The sequence below is a fragment of the Microchirus variegatus genome (assembly GCF_963457635.1).
Source record: "Microchirus variegatus genome assembly, chromosome: 4".
In the NCBI taxonomy this organism is placed as follows: Eukaryota; Metazoa; Chordata; class Actinopteri; order Pleuronectiformes; family Soleidae; genus Microchirus; species Microchirus variegatus.
The window spans coordinates 21,020,812-21,028,273 of record NC_139805.1 but is presented as its reverse complement, the minus strand read 5'-3'; positions in this window follow the sequence as shown (position 1 = coordinate 21,028,273).

Here is a 7,462-nt window from a genome sequence, read left to right as displayed (position 1 = left end):
TTTGTCCAGATTTTAAAAGTTATCCATCCATCCATTGTCTACCACGATATCCTCCACATGAGGGTCACGTGTCACTGGAGCAAATCCCAGCTGACACCGGGGGGCAAAAGGGCGGGGTACACCCTGAACCGTTTGCTTGTCAAACACACAGAGATGGACAGTCATTCACAGTGTCCAATTACTGGAATTGTTGTACCTACTAGAACGACCATAGTGGTTATTTTTTCAGCAGAAATTAAATCACAGCTAAAAGATTGAAGCCCCCCCCCTTTTTTTGTTCATTTATAACTCAATAGAAATACATATTTTTGCTTAAAAGTAAAATATCCATCTTTACCTGCATGTGTTTATAATTCTTCACACACAAGGCTCACGTTCTTTTACAGCCGAGTCCAAATTGCTAACCCTAACCCTTTGACCTCAAAATGACGTCCCACCTGTTCCGTTCGTCTGTGACGTCAATATTACTGTGGCCGTGGACCAAAAGCACCGTTGGCATTTGCTATTTGTTAGCAGCGTGGGAGACTCCAAACCACATCTAACCCTAATATTCACCCTGAAAATTTAACTTCCTGCATCTGGATACACTTGTTTTTATATAAGTCTGTACTTATTGGGATTGAGATGGGTGTCACACAGACTTATCCATATTTATCAATTGGTTTCTTTTATCTTCCCGTGTGACGCCGTCTTACCTTTTAACCTTACCTGCCCTATCCAGCAGCACCTTTTGTCTCTATAATCGTACCTGCATCTGGCCCAGGCATGCACCCATAATCAGGTTGTAATGTACACACATTACACACGGGTCCCACCCTGCTGATGCACTCAGCCTTGTCACATGTGACACCTAAGGTTGGAATGCCACACAGCCACTGCTGTCTTTGTCAGCAGCTGCATGGAAACAAAGAACAATGTTTTTTACGCATGTGTCCCAGGTAAAGTAAGCCTAAGTTGGGACTCCATTCCCTTTTATTCAGTCGTCTGTGTTCAAGGGAAGATTTAATTCTACTTTGTTGACAGCTATTGCATCCCTTTAGTCTTCATTTGTGCCAGAATGCTGCGAAAGTGTGCGCGAAACTATTAACATTTGCAAATTAGGACCTTGAATTTACACTCAAATGGAAGAGTGGGTGCTTCTCTTTGGTAATGTGTGCTGTAATTGAGTGAGGATCACCGTAAAGCAGAGTAAAACTGGAAACGGACCCTGAGAATATGGATGAACTCCAAGCATGATTTAAGCAAATCTGCAGCTTATGTAAAATGTGCCTCACCGTGCTGCAACGAGCAACCTATAACTGTGAGCATGAACCGGGTTAACAAATGAGTCACAAATAAGACCGGGTTCAGGTTTCATGACTGTAAAAATAAACATATGATACTATAAAAGGGTATATTGTTGTCTCTTCATCCTTCCATGCCAGTGACGGAAATGGTTAGAGGTGTTATGATTTTCCATTTGTTCTCGTGCCAATTTGTGCCATTGTTGTGAACGCGATATCACAGGAGCATCTTTGTCCTTTCAATGAACTGATCGGATGTTTCCTGGTCAAAAGTCAAGGTCACTCAATATATTCATTATATTTTTGACAACTTTTACTCCATTACATTTCCTAAATAAAATGTGTGCTTTTACTCTGATGCATTTCCCTCAACCATCTTCGTTACTACAAAATAAAAGTTGAGTTGGTGACGTAATGCCTGTTTGTTGTCACTGGCTGTTAGCTGTTAGCCGCTCAGCTGTTAGCTAAGCGGACAACCAAACACTTTTAATTTTTTTTAGCTTAATAGCATATAGTTGTCATATTTGAACGTTTTTGGAAAACAAGATAAAACACTTTTTTTTTTAGCAAGCACATTGGTAAAGTTAGGCAGATATCACAATTACCAAAAGGTAATTATGCTATTAGGCTAATATTTTACTTCTAATACTTAAGTACATTTTATATCAGAATATCACTTGTGATACTAAATGCAGTAATGCAAATAATATTCTAAAAGGTAATTTTAACTTCTGGTAAGATAATTTTTTGTACACTTTCAAGTACTTTATACAAGACTGTTAGCATGTTACATAGAAGGGGGTGTAAACAGGAAGTGCTAGCATTAGTATGTTGGTACAGGACATGTGGACCTGTAACCTTTTAGCTCGGTCATGCTTAAAGTTCAAACCACGTCTGTGATGTCTGCGGTTACATGTTACATGAATATTGTTGTCAACTGGCGCATTTAAGACAGCTGTGTGGAAACTGTTTGCTTGTTCGACAGCATAGATGTACAGATGTGGTCGTTTTTAGACACGCGTGTCCTTGAATCTGCGGCCGATACACATACCAAACAGAAAAAGCATTCCTCCCTCTCCCACAAAAACACCGTCATGATTACCTGCTTTGCCACTCAGAGGCCATTTGTGCTCTTACCACAAAGCTGATTATCTCACCCTTACAGCAGGCTCTGTTTTGCGGCTTTGCGATATATTCTCCGAAAAATGCCCACACGGGCTATTTGTAGAAATGTTACCTTGCTGGCACAGACTGAAATATATTTGTGTTTGTATGAGTGTTTGTGTCTGGCTGAGTGTTTGTGCCTGTGCCTGACTGTGTGTGTGTGTGTGTGTGTGTGTATTTGACGGGTGGGTGTTTGATTGGAATGGAAGGCTGTAAGAATGGAGAGATGGATGACACAAACAGGGCACAGTGGTGGGAGGCTGGTGTCAGGGCCCTACTCCCACTACCAGGCTGGATGCAGTATCTGACAGCTGACTGAGAGTCTGCAGGCCCCCACTTTTACACAGTCCTACCAAAAGGTCAGCTCTTCAGTCAGCTCTGCTCTCTGGAAACCTCTCGTTCTCTATTACTGTGGCGACACAGCCCTTAAAGCACAGTTATACAGACCACATCTTGGAAAGAGGGGAAAGGTAGATTTCACACTGCAACGAAGCCAGCCAAGGATCCCAGGTGTCCCGCATGATATCCACAGTGCCAGGGCAGATGATAGGTGTAATTTACTGCTGCACTTTGTTGTGTCGAAGCATTGCAATCCCCAAAGTCAGTGAGCTCATCGCTCAAAGCATTTACCTTTTTAAATTCCGCAAATTTACCTTCACACACCACACAGTGTCAATATCCCGTAGCCTCCCAGCTGCACGCGAGAAGGCTTTTTCTATCTCATTTAAAGCTGCAGTGTGTAACTTTGTGGTGGCTGGTGCTCTTCATGAACAAATACAATGTCACATTAATCGGAGGCCGTGTTCTTCACCTGAAATCCGGCTCTGCTGTCAGACCTGACTGAGGGGCGTTTGTGTGAATACACCAGCAGCACAAGGGGCGGGTGGGGAAGAAGAAGAAGCGTTCATACCGTCAAGCTGCTGCTGCATGACTGAGCGGTATAATTCGCCTCCGAACATGTTTGCGGGGTGCTTCTTTGTGCCTTCGGTCGCTCTGCTCACTTTACTAGCGCAATGTTGTTGCTGCTGCTGCTGCTGCCTCCATCTGTCTTGATATTAATCACTTCCTGTGTGCCGGGCATTGCTGTTGCCGAGCGATGTCTAAACACCACCACGGAAACACACAGAGAGAGTGTCGTGTGGAGCTGAGGTTTTAATCGACTCTGTGGGAACTCATTTGACAGCGGTGTGAATGTAACTGACATTTGTTTATAATTAGAAGTTAACTTTTTAACCCTTTAAGGGACTACTCAACCATTTGGTCGACTACCACTTAAAGTCACTATATCTCATTGAAAAATGCATCAAGCTGAACTCACTAACACTTAATGTGACTTGTGAATGTTGTACTTTATGAATTATGCAAACCAGGTTTATTATGAACAGACGTCTCAACCGTTTGGTAGAGGCCTGTATCTGAAATACTGTAGGGTCTAACTTGAAAAAAAAAATTGATTGTCATTATGGTAAGAAAATAAAAAAAAAAAATAATAATAATAAAAAAATTTGTATCAAATGAAATAATGACGTCACATCACAGGTACGCGTGGATCTCGCTGTCTCACAGTGTCTCATAATTTGGCATCTGTCACACCCCCATTCAACGCATTACTCCAATATATTTCGTCAGTTACAACACTTTATTCATATATTTTTACATAATTGTGCCTGATAAATTAGCAGGTCCCTCAGTGCCGTCAGCTGCATGAATTATCATTAGCACGAGGAGTGAAATGTCAATAGGGGTTGCGCGCGCGTGAAGTGTGTCCCTTGATTTTTACGAGGCTAATAAAAGCATTGATATTAAAAGAGATGAAGGGGGTTTTGTACTCTTATGTGCTCTTCAGGTCTGACGAGGTTAAAGTCTCTCCATATTCGGCCGCTGACGGAGGCTGACGAGTGTGTCGAGACGCTGTGAGGGCACACGTGGAAATATGACATGGTCTCACAGCTGGTGTAATGTTGGATCCTGTGCCAGTGCATGGAGAAAAATCAGCACCTCATTTCTTTTCCACTGACTTAATGAATCTTTTTTATTGCCCACTCCTTGACTGAGAGATGTTTCCATTACATTGACAGATGCTTGGGCACAGGACAAACTCTTTCATATGAGCTACTGTTCAGTAGAGAAATGAGTCGCACAAAGTGACATTTAAACGAAACAAAGATGATCGTCAAAAACGATTTCATCAAGGATTATTATTCTGATGTTATCCTTATTAATAATAAGTCATTTGTAAAGTAATTAGTCAACATGTTAAACAGCGGACGTTTTGTCTGAACATGCAGAGCGATTAAATTGTTGAGTCGTGCTTTTTTTATGGGGATCAATTATTTATTTAATATTTAATAAAAATGGTTCTGCAGATGGTAGCAATTAAAAGAGTGGCCGTAGCCTCTTTTGAGGTCGTATCCACATGAAAAACAGAACGAAAACATAAAACAACCTTTTTCTTTGTCATATTAAAGTTACACTCTTAGAAATAAGGGTTTCAAAAGGGTTCTTCTACAAGGTCTGAGGTTCTGCCTGGAACCATTTGCTTCTGAAAATCCAGAAGAAAGGGTTTTTCAAGGGTTCTTGGTAACAATCATGGTTCCAGTAAGAACCATTTTGATCCAGAGAGCCCTTTAAAACCCTGAATAAAGGCTTTTAAAAGGGTTCTTGGTGGAACGTATACGGTTCTACTTGGCACTTCTATTTCTAAGAGTGTACAAGCATCTTCATCCACACAAAAACCACCCCCAAAAAACAGCTTGAGTACACATGCCAGGCCTCTGTGTGGCGCTGTAACGCTGCTACGGAAATACTAACCCTAACCCGCGGAAGCAGACTTCACCGAGTGTGCAAGTTTGGTCAGTAGGGGGCCGGCAATGGGGGCAAAAAAATCTAACTTTTTGAGAAAATGACATCGAAATGATATTTATGATGATATTTCATTTAATTTCAAAACAAAAGTGTGTGTTGGGCCTCATAAAATGGATTGGGGGGCTGCATGCGGCCTGTGGGCTGCATGTGGCCTGTGGGCCACGGGTTTGAGTCCTTTAACTGTGAATTTCCCCAGTGTGGGAATAATTAAGTCTAATCTAACCATATTTTAGTTTTTTTTTCATTAGGCCTTAAATATTACAATATTGAAGTAATTCACTATTTATTGTACATTAGAACTGTGTTTACAGCTTACAGAGTTGAAAAGATCTAGATATTTTACATCTAACTCCAGCTCACTCGGCTTAGTTCCAATTCACAAATCAAAAATGTGTAGCGGCTGACTCGTTCACACTGAAAACAAATTGAATCAGAACCTGAAATGTTGGTTCCCAGCTGGAACCAAAAGTTATTTTTTCCTCGAGAACCGTGAAGTCATCGGGTGGGCGTGTCCGCTGTTGACGAGAGGAAGAGGGAAGGACAACATAGCGGTGAAAATGGCGAACATGCAGCGGTGTGTGTGTGTGTGTGTGTTGCTCTGCATGTTCGGACAAAAATGTTTGCCGGTGATTAAAGCGTCCACTGAAAAATTCCAGTTTAGAGGAGCTCAATGCAATATGTAATGATGCTACCGTCATGTTTACTTACACCCACATTGTGCGTTGAGCAATGCACCACCACTGATGATGTTATCCCTCTTAGCTGCTGTGTTCCGTACTTGGTGATTGCCGGTGTGAAAGTGCTCTCTCTCTCCCTCTTTGCCAAGGCTGCTAAATTTCCCTCAATGTCAACACTCCCTGATTTCACAAGTTAACAATTCTCATCTGTCGAAAAAAAAGAAAAAAAAAAAAAAATCTAAATCAGTTATGCTGCTCAGACAAAGGCAGCCAAGAGCTAAACGTCTCTGGCAGCCTTGTTAAATGTCCATGTCTGCCTTCATTTCTTGGTATGTCAGCTTCACCTTAGTGACTCAGACGATGGGGATTCAACTTGGCCTCATCCCGGACTCTTCGGTGACTCAATTCTTTTTTTGAGTGACTCGACAACAACACTGGGTGATTCACATGGGCTGGTCTTCATTCCCATCCTGGTTGGCTCAGTGAATACTGAATACTGCAGAACCCACTGAACCCTGACGAGGCTCCCCGAGCAGCTTTGTGTTGAGATTAACGCTCACACACTCAAAGATGACAACATGAACCGTCATGCTGTGCATCATATTATTCTCTCCCTCCCCCCCAACTTCAGACAGCGCAATCTTTTAATTACAGTACACGGTCACGCAGACAACGTCTTATTATCACAGGCCTCGTCAGGCCTGAAGCACAGAGTGGCTCTTGAGTGAGTAGTGCTCTCACTGGATGGATACTCATCATCCATTATCAACGCACGGCAGCATCGAAGTACGTATAGAGCTTTCTGGTCGGGGACAGTTTGTGTACGAGACGTCGAGTTCCTCAGACCGAGGCGGAGATGACTCAGTTGTTCTTCCTTACTAAAAAAAAAAAAAAAAAGAAAACGCATACGGCGACGGTTGCACGTCCAAACAAATACTAGTTCCTCTATCGCTGCGAGTCTTTCTGGAGCGAGCATGCACATGCGGTCATATTCTGCTCTGCCTTTTCGTCGACAGTGGCAGAGCTCGGTTTCAACAACCCCCCCCCCCCTATCGTAAATCTGGATTAAAGAAGTGCTGGTTTTGGCATGATCGTTTCATCTCTTCTGCCCGAAGTGTTACTCACTCACATGTCTCCAGGCCCTGAGGCTGACTGATGACTGAGTGTGAGTGTCTTTTGCCAAGTGAGTGAGAGTGAATGTGTGTGTGTGTGTGTGTAGCTGGGATAAGGTTTTGATCAAAGAGACAAGACTAGAAAGGACTGAGAGCTGGATGTGTGAGAGGTGTTGAGAAGGAGAATATTTTATTAATGGATACTGGCTCGAGTCTACACACTGTGCTGCTTTTTTTTCGGTGGAGAAAAATAACATTTCATCAAATAAAATGTATTAAATGCAGTAATATACTGCATTTTCGCAGCAACACTGCTTTGAGCAGCAGTTTCACCATGCACACGATACGCGATATCACACTT